The sequence below is a fragment of the Adiantum capillus-veneris genome, chromosome 17 (genome assembly GCF_014529385.1).
Source record: "Adiantum capillus-veneris isolate H3 chromosome 17, ASM1452938v2, whole genome shotgun sequence".
Taxonomy (NCBI): domain Eukaryota; kingdom Viridiplantae; phylum Streptophyta; class Polypodiopsida; order Polypodiales; family Pteridaceae; genus Adiantum; species Adiantum capillus-veneris.
This window is the reverse complement of record NC_140947.1, coordinates 118,047,252-118,065,018: the sequence shown is the minus strand read 5'-3', so window position 1 is coordinate 118,065,018 and position 17,767 is coordinate 118,047,252.

The window sequence follows — 17,767 nt, the reverse complement described above, 5'->3', positions numbered from 1 at the left end:
TAGTGCTAGATTCCATTGGACCTAGGATTAATGGGAAAGTCAATTGCGAACTCCAGGTATTATAGACCATGCAAATGATCTCTAAGGTTGCTATGAGTCTTCAAGTGGCCAAGTTGCACCCCCCACTTGCATGGAGAAAGCCCCTCTTGTAGTAGGGAGATGAGAGAGAAGGCACTCACACACTTTAGGACTCCCCCCCCCTTTCACTTAAGGCATAAAGGCAATGTTAGGTTCCTAGCTATGTTGCCCAGAACCAAGCTTGAATCCTATTGGATAGCCAATATGAAGAACCAATGAGAATGAGGATTTATAAAAGCAAGATTAAATCTCATTGGATAGCCCACAAAGAGAACCCATAAGAATTGAGCCCCAATGAGCTAGCTTTGATCCCATTGCTGGATAGCCTACTAGGGGAACCAATGAGAATTGAGCATCCCATGAGCTAGATTAAATCTCATTGGATAGCCTACCTTGAGAGCCAAAAAGAATTTAGCTAATAATTAATCTCTCTTTTCAAAGAGGGATAAAGGAAACTTGTCACAAGACTAACTCCCTTGCTTGGTGTGAAGAAATCCATTCATTGGCTAGGCCCTGACATGGACCAATAGCCTTCAAGCTCGTGTATTCTTGGAAAAATCAATGAGAATACTCACTCTTGCACCACACAGAAGCACACTCATGAGGTAAAAGTATCCTTCTCATGTGTGGGAGAAATGGAGAAAGCCTACACCAACATCACTTGGCTATGGAATGCAAAGCCGAGTGCCAATCTCCAATCATGCTCATCCATCTCCATTACTAAGCTATGCTATGTTCTATGACTGAACTAATGTGAGAAGAATACTCCTTTCTCGTAAGAATACTTCTTTTTCTTCTTCTTCATCCTCACTCCCTGTTAGCTTTCTCCACCTTTAAGGGCGTTTTAGGTCTTGGGATTGAGGCCAAACTAAATGTAATTGTTGGTGCATGAAGCTTTCCATCTTCATGGCATCAAATGGGCTTTGAAGAGCATAAAGATTGTGTTGTAAACAAGTCTCTCTCAATGGAAGAAGCTATAATACAAAGTCCTTTTGGAGGGGGAACCGGATCCAAGTAAATCCGGTCTTCAGTCTTAATTCCTCTCTCTTTCAAGTTATTGTTCATGCCAAGCTATCTAGTTATGTTGTTTCTTGTTGTAGACTCCAACCAAGCACTCTCTCTTTCTCATAACAAATCTCCTTTATAAAATAATCTCTCTCTTATAAATATAGTTCTGCTACGGCTGATGTTATTAGCTTAATTCCGTCACATTGGTATCATATCATAGGCTACTCTTTTCTTGCTTAAGAAGAGAGGTCCTAGGGTAGACTACATAGGTTGGAATTGTCTCTTGCAAGAACACACATAATTTTTGTTTAGCATGGTTGATAATAATGAAGAGAGTAGGATCAATGTTAATGACTTTGATTTTGCACATGATGGTGCTACTAAAGATGACCGTTGGTTTGTGAATTATCTTGTGTCTAGGATTCAACAAGCCATGGGCAATCCCACTCTTCAACAGAAATTAAACAACTTCACACACATGGTACTCTTCCAGTTGCCCAAGAAGGGAGAGCTCCTAGGAAGACTCTTGGTGAGATTTCCAAAAGAGGACTCTCTATGGGTGATGAGAACAATCCGCATGAAGAGCTCCAACATCAAGTTGGGGATGCATCTCCTCCAAAAAGGAGATGTCATGCTCCAAACAAAGAGCCTCCACCAATGGATAGAAATAGAAGTGAGTCTCCAAACACTTCCATTGAAGATGTGGCTCCAAGGTAGTCACAAAGGTCTCCAACTCCTCCAAATAGGAAAAAATCACCACATAAGTCTTATCATCTTGATTTCAAGAGAGAAGAAAGAACTCCCAAGAAGAAAAATGAGATAAAGAGGTCACCCTCTTCTCCATCTTCATCATCTTCCTCTCCCAATGAAAGTAGTGGCTACTACTCCAAGGAGCCTAAGAGGAGAGGACATTGAAAATCCTATGTTGCATGGAAAAGGTCCAGCAAGCTCAAGAAGTTCAACAAGGGAGGAAGAACATCACTTTCCTCACCTATGATAGTGCCCTCGGTGCCATCAACAAATTCTTAGCTTTCATACAACATTTTTTTGGGGGCTTTGAAGATGAGGGCTTTATGGAATCCTCTAAGCTACAATTTGTTGCCATGCACTTTCAAAAGTCTACCAGGAAATGGTGGGCTACCCTACAAGCTAACAAAGAAGCTCCAAATACATGGAAAGCCTTAAGAGATTCCATTACGAAGCAGTTTCTTTCAAGTGACGCCAAAGATAAGTTTCTCACTGAATGGAAAATCTTGAATATGTCTCCATATGAGTCTATCTTGAAGATGTCTCCATATGAGTCTATCCACAAGTACGTAGACAAGTTTTGGGACCTTCATCTCAAAGACACTGCAATAGTTTTGTGCTGGGCTACCCAAATTAGGGACACAAGCTTATGAGATGGGGGATACTTTGCAGGTGGATTGGGCTTTCAAGGGACAATAAGCCTCGGTCACTCCCTTGATTGTGAGATTGAAACTTCATGTCCAAAGTTATGTGGACAAAGAATACTTGTTTATCTCTCCTCTCAAACATGAAGATATTATTCTAGAGGCACCACAGTTTAATTGCATGGCTGCCTCTATGAAGTTTCTTGAGAGAAAAATCTATTTTAAGTATAGAGAGAGAGTAAAAAGTGGGCATGGAAACTCCTTCGACACCTAGTTCAAATTTTGATGTGACATATTACATATATGTGTGTAGCCATTTGAAAAGGCACCTGGAGATATGAGCTGCCAGATACTGGCTGTGAGACCTTTTGTACATAAAAGGATAGTGTCCCTAGGTGTACTAGACCTCCTCCTAAAGTTTCGTTTCATTTTGAGTTCGTTCAAGTGCCAAAATGGCGTGATGACCTAGAGTTGTGAGAAAAGACATAGATATATTTCCCTAATCATTGAGTCTTTGTTTGCTTGCTGAGTTGGTGTGTTTGTTGAAATTAGGGTTGCAGAGAAACGTACATAGCTTGGAGAAGATGAAGGAAGCTCAAGGCACACAATAGAAAGTGTGTTACTTAGTGTGCAATGGAAAGATAGATAGCCCTAGAGTGATGGGTGTATATACAATGCTCGGGGGAAAAAACCTCCTAAAGAGGGAAAAAATGCCCCGGCGGTCCTAGTGTGTTCACACACATCACTACCACATGTATATGGTAACAAATCCCCCTTGGAGTGATGCGGTGAATGAGAGTTGGCACATGAGTAAAGGGAAGTGCCATGCCTTGAGGACATGATCAGTCCACAAAGGGGAGTAAGTCCAAAGATTTGCGGAAAGCTCCAAGCTTCTCATGAGACAATGCCTTTGGGAAAAGATCTACAAGGTTGTCCTGTGTTGGCACATAAGCCAAGCTGATCTCTTCTGCTGAGAGCCTCTCCCTGACATAGTGGTAATGCACCTCAATGTGCTTTGTGCGAGCATGAAAAACTGGGTTCCTCGCAACTGCCAATGCACTCTGATTGTTAGTGTAGATAGTGTTGGCAATGTCATGTCCAACACCGAAATCAGCCATAAGGCATCTGAGCCATACACACTCAACCTTAGCTATGAAGACTGCCCTGTACTCAGCCTCACAACTCGAAGTGGCCACAGTAGGTTGCTTCTTGCTCAACCATGATATACATGAACTGCCAAGCATGAAACAAAAACCACTTGTGGACACTTGCGTGTCAAAAAACCAACCCAATGTGAGTCTAAAAAAGCATGTAAGTCTGGCGGCAATGAACCCCCCTTGGGATAAAACAAGCCAAGATGTAAAGTTCCACTAAGGTAGCGGAAAATCCTCTTGTCTGCCTGCTAATGCTTAGACCCTGGGCTATGCATAAATTTGCTGACCTGTGAGACTCCAAACTGAATATATGGCCTCGTGTTGCATACATAAATGAGGCAGGCAACAACAATTTGGTAAAGAGTGACATCAGCAGGATCGCCACCATCATGTAGACTCAACTTCAAACCTGTTTCCATAGGAGTGGCAATAGGTTTGCAATCCTCAAGTCCAAACTTACATAGCAATGTCTCTATGTAACTTTTCTGACACAAGGCAATACCACCATCACACTGCTTAAACTGTATGCCCAAATAATGATGCAACAACCCCAAATGTTTCATCTTGAAAGTAGCATTCAAATCAAGCTTAAATTCAACAATATGTCTCTCATTTGGTCTAGTGATCAACAAATCATCTACATAAAAAACCACAATGAGAAGTACATCACCCTCATACTTTACATACAATGTGCTTTCTGTTGGACTGTTACGAAAGCCTTGTTTGACCAAATGAGTGTCTGCTTTCTCATACCAAGTACAAGGATATTGCTTCAACGCATACAAAGCCTTGTTACATTTTCACACTTTGTCCTCTTGTCCTTTCTTGACAAAACCGCGAGGCTGCATTACAAAAACTTCCTCAAATATGTCACCATTCAAGAAAGCAGTAACAATTTTTGATTGATGTACATCCCAACCAGAATGAGCTGCCAATGCACATAGAAAACGCACAGTAGGCATACGACAAGTGGGAGAAAAGGTCTCTTCATAATCTATGCCTTTTTGTTGTGCATAACCCTTTGCAACAAGTCAAGCCTTATGGCAATCGATCTCACCATCCGGCTTGCGTTTCAACTTGTAAACCCACTTTGTACCAATGGCCTTTTTGCCAGGAGGAAAATCACATAGAGTCCATGTGTTATTTTTAGTAAGTGCATCATATTCTGATTGCATGGTAGCCATCCAATTTTTTGAATTTTGTGCTTCATCAAAGACACAGGCTCCTCAACATCATGTAAGCTAGACTTAGCCAAAGCATAACAATCTAATGCATAAGATGCATGGTGAGAGCTTGAACAAGTACAACTAGACAAAGGTGCATCCAATTTACTATCATGCAAAGTGTGCACCAGCCATTTGGACATACCTCTAGCCTGCTCATTTTTAGCCCTTTCCTCATCAAGTACATCATGTACATTTGCATCAGTAATAGGCTGATCTGTAACATTTTTAGAAACCCCCATAGGCTGTACATTTGCCTCATTGGAACTTACATTCATATTTCCACCACTGAAAAGAGGCAACAAAGTGTCATAAATGTCCTGTGATCTTACATTACGTTCTCTAGTACATGAAACCAGAATACATTTTGTTTGTGGATGATACAACCTGTAACCTTCGCTTTCAGCACTATAGCCAACAAAAATATATTTGACAGCCTTATCATCCAATTTTTTGCGCTGTATTTGTGGCACCAAAGCATATGCCAAACAGCCAAAAACATGCATGTGCTCAATAGAAGGCTTTTTATCATGCCATGCTTCATATGGAGTAATAGACTGCAAAGATTTTGTAGGACACCTGTTTAGTACATAAGTGGCACACATGATGGCCTCAAGCCAAAACAAATGCGACAAAGCTTGACCTTTGACCATACATCATGCCATTTTCGTAAGTGACCTGTTTTTCCTCTCAGCAACGCCATTTTGCTGAGGTGTATAAGGCACTATACATTGGTGTTTTATCCCACGACTAGATAGAAATGCATTGAATTCATGAGACATATACTTGCCCCCTCGATCGGAATGGAGGGTGTCCATAGTACATTTTGAGACATTTTCAGCCATAGCCAGAAACTGTTTGAAGCACATAAAAACTGCGGACTTCGCTTTAAGTAGAAATACCCATTCATGCCTGGAGCAATCATCAATGAAAGTCACAAAGTACAGGTAATTTCCCAAGGACGGAGTTTGCATGGGCCCACAAACATCACTATGCACAAGCTGCAACCTGCATGTGGCCCGAACTGAACCATGCTTTGGAAACTTCGAACGTTGCATCTTACCCAAAATACAGCCTTCCCAAACATGTTTGACAGGTGCTTCATGCTACAGCCGAAAGCCTCGCTACCCTGCAAAATACTCGAAAATAGCACATAGCAAGACATTAACGACTAAATCCGCGTACCTGCTGACTCGCACAAATCCATAATCAAGCACAACGCAAATAGAGAGAGACGGAGAGCGGGAGAGGGCAAGAGAGCGCGTGCAGGCGCACCTCCTAGAGCGGAGTGCTACGCCGGCACGGCGAGAGAGAAGAGGGAAGAGGAGAGAAGAACAACGCAAGCACTGGGTGCAATCTCCCCCCGTGCAAGAGTGACCATTTCCCTCTTGCACGTATTTAATTTATAGATTCTTGAATGGTCGAAGTGAGTACAAACTGGCCGGCCGGTCATAAATGGCCAAAGCTCATAAAGAGCACTTGAATAATAAAATGTACATAAAATATGATATCCTTTTGCATACGAGTTACAGTGGTAACATAAAATATGATATCCTTTCATCATACAAGTTACAGTGGTGGCTAGCCACTGCAGCATGATTTTGTGATTGGTGTTGCCTAAATCGGCGAATCTACACCAGTAAGATGTACTGCCTAAATCCGCAAATCTATACTTATGCTGCCTAAATCGGCGAATCTGCATTTGATATAAGTTCAAAAAGAGTGAGTCTGTAGTTTGTTGTTGTGCTGCCTAAATCGGCGAATCTGCACTATATGAGCATTGACACACTGCCTAAATCGGCGAATCTGTGTGCATGTGACTAATGGACTAGACAAGACATAAATGAGAAAAAGTGTATTTACTACGTTGTCGACATCACAGTGTAGTATATCACCAAAGGACTTACAAATGGTTGTGCACTATCCCAGAGTACCTTAGCTCGCATGAGTAGCTGCATAGCTTACTGATAAATCATCCCAATAAAATTTCTTTCAATACAATTAGAGGGCATGACCTTAGCAGTGCAAGAGGGTATCATAAAATCGGATAAAATATGGTTAGGATATTAGTACAAAGTTGTAAAAATGATTTTGCAAACTAAAGTAAAGACATTACTTATCTGACGTCCTCGCATTATGGCCTGCATAGGTTTTTGTGAATCCTTAAATGAGTTAGAGAAATGTAACAAGTGAAGATCATGATGAAAATCACGGTCAAGCAAGACAGATACGTTTATTTCCATAAAATTTTGGTAAACGAACTAAACATAATGGTGCGGAGTAGCGCTAATGTACAGCAACTAGTAAAATGTAACAGTGAGCTATTCGAAAGGAGAAAACCCAAAAAATCTTCACATTTTGAGAAGTCCAACAAATTTTAAGTCCCTAATCAAGAATGCATGATATTTGACAATGTTGATCGATACAAGGAATCTAAGAAAGAGCATGCAATAGAGCCGGGTCGTAATTAGATGAAGTTGCAAAAAGTGGTTATCGAGCAAGCTGGTAGTAGGAGTATGAGCATAGAACATTTTGTACTAATGTGTGCTAGCATTAACCAATTGAATATAAAATATATGCTAATAGCATTGCTAGGAATTGAAAAGGTGTTTAAAAATATTGTACTACATACCGACAGAATACCATAAAAATCTTCAGTAGAATAAAGTCTCTACAAATAGTGTGATATAATCCATTGTGTTCGAAAACAATTGCTACGTAAATTTGTGTTGTTACCCATCCAAAGTTGTATCATTTGTTTTTGTTCCTCACAGTGCTTTAGTTAGATTTGTGGATATAGTATTATCTGGCCAGATTGTAGTTGTTGATGGGGTGTATTGGCAATGTAATTAAGGGTGGGGGGGGGGTAAACGGATAGGGACACGAGTAGAGACTAGGATACAGGTACCAAGATAAAGCTATATCACAGTTTGGCATCGTCCAATATACTGTGAGATATGAAGCCACCTTTATTGTCTATTTAGAGAGTGATCTTAGACTATTGATTAGAGTGACGAGATAGCATGATTAGAGATGCCTTAGATTTTTTGTGCCAGCTAGAAGTGAACAGACACTAGGAGAGTTTCTTGAGAAGAGGAAACAATGGGGGATATTTAGAGAGGGAGATCATTGAATTCGATAATTCAGAGACGCGGTATTGAAAGAAGCAAACTTCGCGGCAGACTTTGGAGTTCACCTATACGAGAGGTGTATTGACCGGCAAAGTCATTAAGGTTGAGAGAGCCATAGAGAAAAATGAAATGAAACATTTTATGAGGCGTTTTCAGAAGGCAACACCCACTATTGTACGCATGACATTGGACAACCTAAATTGATGGACGGAAACACTCAAAAAATCATGTGGTATAGCATAGCTGTAATTGGATGAATTTTGACAAAGTGGTCATAGAGCAAGGTAGCATGGTAGCAGTAGGATTATTTGTAGATATGATCAGATCAAATTTTATACTAACTTGTGCTAATCAAAATTATGCAGACAAAATTGCGAGTAATAATGTGGTGTTCGTATGACCAAAAAAAAAAAAAAAACATGCTAGATTACGTGTGCTACGAGAAGTGTTGACAACTTAAAACAAACCAAAAGACTAGTTATGAATCCCGGCATATGGGAGCCAGCAGAGCTGTTACGATATCCGTAAAAATAAAGTAGACTACATAGAGATCTATGAGACTAGGAGGGCCAAAGGGAGCCTGAATAGGCTTATTACAAAATAAAAATTAAGAAAACAAAAAACACATGTCTTGTTGAGATGTAGAGAGAAAGAGAGAGAGACGAGACAAGAGACACACCATGTACGCTCCCAAAGACTGATTCATATTGAGGACAAGATACAAATATATAGGTGAGACCAAGTTGAGTAGAGTGAGCTATATATAGCTCCAACACCCCCACTCAAACAAAGGTCTCTAGCTTTGGATGAAAAAACCCTTGGGGAGTTCAAGGGAAAAACCCAAGCCCCTATACAATGTGAAAATATGAACCAGCGATGATGATGTGAAAGTGAATTGTGCATCTATGTACAAATGTTCAAGTGACTTAGAGATCACAATGTGCAAATGTGGAGTGTGCATAGTGCATGGTACCTAAAAGATTACAATGTCATATGTACAAAGCTATTACAATAGCAAAGAAGCTAATCTAGAAAGAGTGAGACCGAAGCAACTCCAAGCTCCGAGTGCAAGAGGATGAAACGTGACTCGTTGAGGCCTTTGGTCAAAATGTCTACAATCATCTGGTCACTTGGACAGTGTTCAACCATAATGGTTCCTTTGCGTACTTCATACCTGACATAATGATAATGGACAGCAATGTGCTTTGACTTATTATGTTGAACATAGTCTTTTGCAAGACTAATAGCACTTTGGTTGTCACACCGCAAGGGTGTGCTAGAAAGAGGAGAGTGACCAATATCAACCAGCATTTGTCGAATCCAAATCAACTCACGAGCTACAAGTGATGCCGCAACATATTCTGACTCAGTCGTAGAAACTGCAACACAACGTTGTTTCTTGCTGGTCCAAGAAACAAGACAACCATTTATAAAGAAGCAATTTCCACTAGTAGATCGCATAGATAAATGTGAGCTTGCCCAGTCTGCATCTGTGTAACCCAAAAGAGAAAGAGATTGCATAGAATCCGATGTGAGTTGTCGTCGATAGACTAAACCAAAATCTGTAGTGCCTTTCAAGTATTTCAATACACGCTTTGCAGCAGACCAATGCTTAAGAGAAGGACATGCAAGATGTTGTCCAAGATAATTAGCAGCAAATAGAATATCAGGACGAGTGTTCATGCCAACAAACTGAAGACATCCAATCAAGTTAGCATAAGGTTGATTTGTGACAAGTTGACCGCCATTGTCAGAAGTGTTCTTCGTAGAGCTCGCAAGACAAGGTGTGTTGGCTGAATGTGTAGATTCCATACCAGATTTTTGAATAGTATCTGCAATAAACTTTGACTGTCGAAGGAATAAAATACCTTTTGTACGGTTCCGTTGGATTTGAATGCCAAGACACGAGTGAATCTCTCCAAGATCCACCATATCAAATGCACAAGACAATAACTTTTTCACTTGCTGAAGAAATCCCAAATCATTGGAAACAAGGATGGTATCATCCACATAAAGAGCAAGAATCACAAAACTGCTACCTTGGTGTTTTATGTATAAGTTGGGGTCTAACGAGCAAGAGATGAATCCTTTAGAGGTAATTTTGTATACCAGGCTCGCGAAGCTCGTTTGAGACCATATAGTGCCTTATGGAGTTGAGCAACAAGGTCTTCTTTACCTGGAATAACAAACCCTTCTGGTTGTTCCATATAAATTTCCTCTTCCAAGTCACCATTAAGAAAAGCAGTTCGCACATCCATTTGATGAGCTTCTAAATCAAATTGAACAGCAAATGCCAATAAAACTCGAACACTTGTAATGCGAACAACTGGTGAAAAAGTCTCTTGATAATCAACACCAGATACTTGGGAGTAACCTTTTGCAACTAAACGTGCCTTGAACTTGTCAAAAGATCCATCTGCTTTTACTTTTGTCTTATACACCCACTTACATTTAATAGCTGTACGACCAGGAGGTAATTTAGTTAGTATCCATGTACCTTTAGAGATAAGAGAATCGTACTCTGCTTCCATAGCCTCTTGCCATTGATCCTTTTGTGGTGAAGAGATAGCTTCATCATAAGTAACGGGATCTTCAGAAGTAGAAAAAGCATTATCAGCAATATCGTCATCATAAACATGACATAAGCCATGCTCAAAATCAATAGGCAGATCAACAAAAATATCAATATCATCATTGGCAACATTCGGAATGGATGGTTGTGAAGAGGAAAGTTGCTCTATAGGAAGAGTTTCATCTTCTGAAAGAAATGGAAAAGCCTGAAGCAATGATTTAGTATCATCAGAATCATCCATGGACCATGAGCCTCCCATAAGCTGTTCGTTAAAAGTAGCATCACGATTCACAATTACTTTCTTGGAGGAAGGGTCATAGAATTTGTAGCCTTTGGAAGTGTCATAATATCCAATAAAAATAACTTTAAGACCAGGAGCATCAAGCTTTGTTCGTGTTTCTTTGGGAACATGAATATAAGCAATACATCCAAAGGTTCAAAAATGAGATACAGAAGGAATGTCACCTGTCCATGCTGTGATGGGTATCTTACCAAAGGGTGCAATAGTAGGAAGATGATTCTGAATAAATACTGTTGTCAAAGTAGCTTCAGCCCACAAAACACGAGATAAGCCAGAATGAATCAGCATACATCTTACAACATTGAGAATAGTGCGACTCTTTCGTTCAGCAACACCGTTCTGTTGAGGCGAATATGGAATAGTGTGTTCATGATGAATTCCACTGTCAGCACAGTAACTCACAAACTCTCGAGAAACATATTCGCCTCCATTGTCACTACGAAGCTTCTTAAGGCGACGACCAGTTTGAAGTTCCGCAGCCTTGTGGAATTGTTTGAGAACAGATAAGGCTTCAGATTTTTGTCTAAGTAGAAATACAGTCGTATACCTTGAGAAATCATCAATGAAAGTAATGAAGTAGCGATATTGTGATCTCGAAGAAGGTAGAGGTCCACATATATCAGTATGAACAAGATCCAATAGGTCATGAGAATGAGTTGTATTTGAAAGAGGAAAGGGTTTACGATTGTGTTTCCCAAGAGCACAAAATTCACAAATTCCCATATGGGGATGGAATTTAAGATCCATGCCATGAACAAGATCACGACGTTGAAGATCAAGGAGTTTTGAGAAATCAGCATGAACAAAACGGTGATGCCATACTTTGCAATCATGATCACCTGGAGCAGTGACAACATTTGCTACAGCATCGTTGAGAGAGAGTTCAAACAAGTTGCCGTTTCGAGGATCAGTGGCTATAGTCTGTCCATCTTTCTCAATTCGGCATTTGGTATGATCAAATCTAACAAACAGACCAAGATCAATAAGTCTAGCAACTGAAAGAAGATTACGTTGAAGATCTGCTACATGTAATACTCCTCGCAAAATTCGAGTGGAAGAAGATAAGGTGCCAAGATATAAGTCTCCAATACCTTTTACTTGACAAGTAGTATCATCAGCAAGATAAACAACACGTTGAACTGGCAGTGGATGATAGTTATGAAGCCACTTAGACTGATATATCATATTTCCTGTAGCACCAGAATCGACAATAAAAAGTGATCCATCACGTACATGAAGTATTCTGTCTGGAGCAACTGAACATAGGACGCAACTTGTTTCTGGTACAATGTTGTTTCGATGTTCAATAGCATATGCTCTATTCCGATCTGTGTCGAATCGACGCTTATAGCACATATGAGTGGGATGATCAGATCGTCCACAATATTCACAAGAAGAAGAAGAAGAGTCTCTAGATAAACGTGGTTGCTTTGTGGTAATATTGTGTTCTTCATCATATTGACGTGCCCAACAATCATCTTCAGTATGGCCATTTCTGTTGCAGTAAGAACATTGCTTATTAGGAAATTTGAGACGAGAGAAAATATTACCATGACGGCCACCTCTGCGGTTTCCTCGTTGAAATGAACGCCTTCGAGCATAAAAAGCACGTTCCATCTGTTGTGACTCAGTCTCCTCTTGTGAAATCATAGCTGTATCGTGACCAGCATTACAACGTTCTTGACGTTGAGAGTATTCAATTAAAGACATGCAGGCTTGATCGAAATCAAGACCATCTTTATTAGAGAGAATAGTAACAATGTTATCATAAGAAGAGTCCTTCACCGTATCAAGGAGAAGTGTAATCAGTTGCTTTTGTGGAACAGGATCACCGGCAACAACAAGTTGATTAATAATAGATTTGAAAGATTCAATATGTCCCGTCATGGCAGTACCAACTTCATATTGTAACTTGTTAAGCAACCCTCTCAAATAAAGTATTTCTGTAACAGATTTCTTCTGAAAGTTTGCAATAAGGTACTTCCATACGTCATGGGAAGTAGGCAGTTCATACATATCAAGCAAAAGGGAATCAGTAAGAGCAGAAAGAATATACCGAGGAGCTTCTTTATCACGTCGTTGCCAATCCGTATAGGCAACATTCCAATCTTCAAATATAGGTCCTTCAGTGATAAGCACGTTATCATTATCCGTATCAACAGGCTGAGGCGGACAAACACGATTTCCAAGAACAACATTGGAGAGTTCATCGCCTTCAAGAATTAACAACATCTTTGCTTTCCAGCCTGGAAATCCTTGACCTTGGAAAGGAGGAACAAAATGCTGGCCAGAAGGAAAGCCGTTGACGAGAATATTCATAGCCATATCTTGTTGCGAGAAGACGTATAAGATAAGATCGCAGAATCTGCACACCATATATGGTGAAGGCCGCAATTGAGAATGAGAGAGATATGAGGACTGCGTTCTGTCAACGATAAACGTAAGAAGGATGCTCAAGGAACGTCCAAAGATGTGAGAGACGTCACCCAAAAAGGCAGGGTAAAGGAGACGTTAATAATAAAAGAGTCCTCAAAATAGAGTGGCGTGAGACGCAAGATTGACGGGCACAATACGAATAGAAAAAAAGCTAAATCTTCTCGAAAAAGTTAACGCCAAAATAAGAAAAACAATCACGGACGCTTCACGAAGAAGTAGGACGAAGAAAGCTGCATCAAGCTCAATTGCAGTAAAAACAGCATAACTTTCTGCTGCGAACTCCGATTGACGCAAACCTAGAGCTCAAATCGAAGAGCTCGAGGAGACGAACAAGTTTTGGATAAAAAGTGCCATTGCGCTACGCTCCATTGTGCTTTTCTCGTTTCTCCAAATTTTGAGCAGAACACCCCGAAAATTTGAGATGAAGTTTAGGGTGTCATCAACAAGAAAACGTAATCAACGATTAGATTGATTAACAATAAACACCACACAAAACACTAATCATATTCTTCTTAACACAAAACAATCACAATTAACAAGAAACAACGCTCAAAAATAAAATTTGTATCAATTTTGAATCTTACATGCGAATCGCATACACATACTGTTTTGTCACCATGAATTGAATCGGTGCGTGATCGTTACCGCTCTAATACCATGTTGAGATGTAGAGACAAAGAGAGAGAGACGAGACAAGAGACACACCATGTACGCTCCCAAAGACTGATTCATATTGAGGACAAGATACAAATATATAGGTGAGACCAAGTTGAGTAGAGTGAGCCATATATAGCTCCAACATGTCTATTGTATAGGAGCGGGAAAAGTAGTGCTAGGAGGGTCGTGCCAAGGTTTCTTGGTGTTAGTGGAGAAGGGTCGTCCGAGGAGGTGTTCGGTGAGGTCCATTAAAGTAGAGTTTAAGGCATGGACAGAGGCCTACACACCCAAAAGTCGAAGGCAAAGCTTTTGAAAGCGGTTTTCCAAGCGTCGTAGTCTCGTCGAAGTTGTGTGAGCTCATCCTGCAGCGATTGGAGGGTGTCAAGGACGCCGGGTGGTTCGTTGGGTGAAGATAAAGCCATATTGTCGGTGTAACATGGAGAATCCCTTAGAAATTGAGGTTCGAGAGGGGGGAGCCAAGACACAAGGAATAGAATCTGTACACCATCCAGAGGTGGAAGAAATTTTAAGGCAACCACCTTGTCTCCTCCCACTCCAGCACATAAAGATTTTTCAACCTTGCAGGCATCTCTTACATGCGACAAATGCTGGATTTTTGCAGAGCTATATGATAGAAACCGTGACAGTCGTGGGTTGGAAGGCAGCTAATCTCAACCGTTCATCTTCTGAGGTTTCGACATCAGAATTTCAATTCCTGGGTGCAAATAATACATGGAATTCGCAGGTGCATGATCGATCCCAATAGGTGTTACACATTTTTGAAGAAAATAAAAAATGCCTGGAATCATCTTCAGATAACATTCTAACAAAAGAGAGCTACGTTGCGAGCTTCATGTGCTCAACCTGCAACTAGCAACAAAGCAGTTCCGTGGCGACCTATCGCGAGCTTTTCCCCTGTTTCTTCTAGGGAGTCAACGCTGCAACGAAGGCGTATATGACCTCCATGGTGTCAATGAAGCGCAGGATGAAGGAGGAGTCTCGAGGGCACAGGCAAAGTATGCACGGAGAGCACGATCAGGATATAGGGTAGCATATGGTTGAGGAGGGATCCAGAGAGGGTTTTTTGCCACAGCACAAGAGAGAGGGTTGATAGAATGGGCAACCGCCCTCTGCACGGTGTGGGCTACAGACAAGAGAGGGAGGGAGGGAGGGAGAGATGACACTTTGGTAGGTGTCAATGGCAGTCGCTCCTTTTTTTTCCTTTTTTTGTAGTGGTTGCCATCGCGCCATGCAAGGGGCAGGAGGGTGCGTGTTGCAGTCATGCAGTAAACCATTACTGGCCAGTGGTGGATGTTGAGCGAGGGATGGTAGACAGAGCGTATGTTAACATGCATGCACGCATGGTGTAGGCAAAGGAGACCTACTTGCAACTGTCGAGGTCCATTCCTTATTGCATGTAGACGCAATATCGAGGTCATTGATGTGAGGTCAGCCACGTCATCTGCAGTTAGTTGGGAACAACCGGTTGTGATCTGGCTGCATGTCGAGTGAGTGTGCGCCACTGGTTGGTGGGTGGGTGACGCCATGCAAACCAGGAAACCACACCCCTCCATTTTTCTAGCTGCTCAACATGCATCCGGTTGCAAGTTAGGTAGCCTCCTGTATGCCTTTTTGTGGGTGTGTGGGTGTGTGTGTGTAGCTGGCAGGCTATTTCACGACTGGTGAAGAGAGAGAAACGTGAGGTGGTAATCAGGACCGCATGGCGGCGTAGTGAGAAAGAATTGCATGCACCCTAATTAGGTGTGGCTAGGAAGGTCTAGCGCTGCTATTGGTGGTCATGCTGAGGCAAAAATGCATGCAAGTCTTGCAGACTGAGAGTGAGATGGTAGGTGTGCTAGTGTGTGGTAATAGTTGGCTGAGAGAAAATGATTGCCGCAAAGTTGAGGAGGGCTGCATGGCAAGTGAAGAGGCGGGACCAAGGGAGACTCAGGGAGAGAGATGACCCAACACTGGTGGTTGAGCCGGTGGTAGGCAGAAAATTCATGCGAGAGGCGGCGCACCCAGTTGACCCCTTAGTGCTTTCCGTCTTTGCGCAGATTCTTCATGCCATTGCTGTGGTGTTAAAGTTTTTGTAAGTGAAAGGGCATGTATACGCTGCATCTCCTTATCAGGAGCTGTATTTACAAGCCAATGGCGCTCAAGAAGCCGTTCTCCCACAAAGGCAGAAGATACAACCTCCACCAAAAAGCTTGCACCACGTCCGCTAGGTGTGTCAACGACATTCAGTTGCTGGTGTTCCCACAAGCTGCCTGCATTGCTCAGCTTTGCTTGCATGATGATGAGTGCCAGCATTGGATGCCTCGCTATTAGATTGTATTGTAATTTTATTGTTTTTAATTAATTTATTTATTTTTTATAAAAGAAAACCTCTTGGAGGTGGTTCCGATTGTCGTGCTAATGTGATCCCTTCCCTTCTTTTTCTTCTTCATGCTTTCATTGAATTATGGTAAACAATCGTCGAGTGGCAAATCTATTCCTACCTTCTTCTTCTGCTTCTTCTTCTTCTCCTATACTATCTTCTCATTCGTACCAAACTCTCCCTTTGTTCAGTCCGAGCATGACCATTCATGTATACGTTACTCGCAATGCAATCAATTGCACACAAATGGATCCTAATAATTAAGATATCATTCACTCTTTATAAGGCGTTTAATCTCTCTATTAATTAGTTATATCTATCTATGAGTTGGTATACAAACATATACAAATCAAGCATGAGCATTTAATTTCAAAGTTAAGACATAACATTAGAGAAGGAAAAAATAAACGCTGCAACACTTAGCTTTAATAAATGATGTTCTCCATAGTATGCAAGACCATCTCCTTGTGCTCTGATACCACTGCTACAGTCGGAAGCCTGGCTGCCCTGCAAAATACTCGAAAATAGCACATAGCAAGACATAAACCACTAAATCTACGTACCTGCCGACTCGCACAAATCCATAATCGAGCACAACGCAAATAGAGAGAGACAGAGAGCGGGAGAGGGCAAGAGAGCGCGTGCAGGTGCACCTCCTAGAGCGGAGTGCTACGCCGGCACGGCGAGAGAGAAGAGGGAAGAGGAGAGAAGAACAACGCAAGCACTGGGTGCAATCTCCCCCCATGCAAGAGTGACCATTTCCCTCTTGCACGTATTTAAATTATAGATTCTTGAATGGTCAAAGTGAGTACAAACTGGCCGGCCGGTCATAAATGGCCAAAGCTCATAAAGAGCACTTGAATAATAAAATGTACATAAAATATGATATCCTTTTGCAATAGCTTAGCTCGGTCAAGCCTTTTCCACCTGTCACAGCTGCAATAAATAATAAGATATCAATTCCATAACACTTCAAGAGGCGTCAAAGAAGCAACCATATCAGATTTCTGCAAACGTAGCAAATTGACAAAATTCAGATGACCAAAACGTGCATGCCAAAGTTTTTCATCTGAAATAGCCTTTGAATCTGCAACTGCATTTGCAAAATTTTGTCCAAACTTGTCATACAAAGTGAGCTTATACATCCCACAGCACAAAAGCCCAGATGCAACAATTTGATCACCAAAACTGAGATCATGAACTGTACATCTGTCATCCACAAATTTGACTACAAGTCCAAGTCTACCAAGTGCAAATACATTCAAAAGATTCTTCTTGATCCCAAGTACATAAAGTGCATCAACAAGTGTGAGAGAACTGCCATTAGCAGTAGTAAGCACAATCTTTCCAACTCTCTGAACTGGATAAGAGGCATTGTTGGCACAAGTGACAGAATTCCCATGAGGGACAAACTCGATAGAGGTGAACAATTTAGG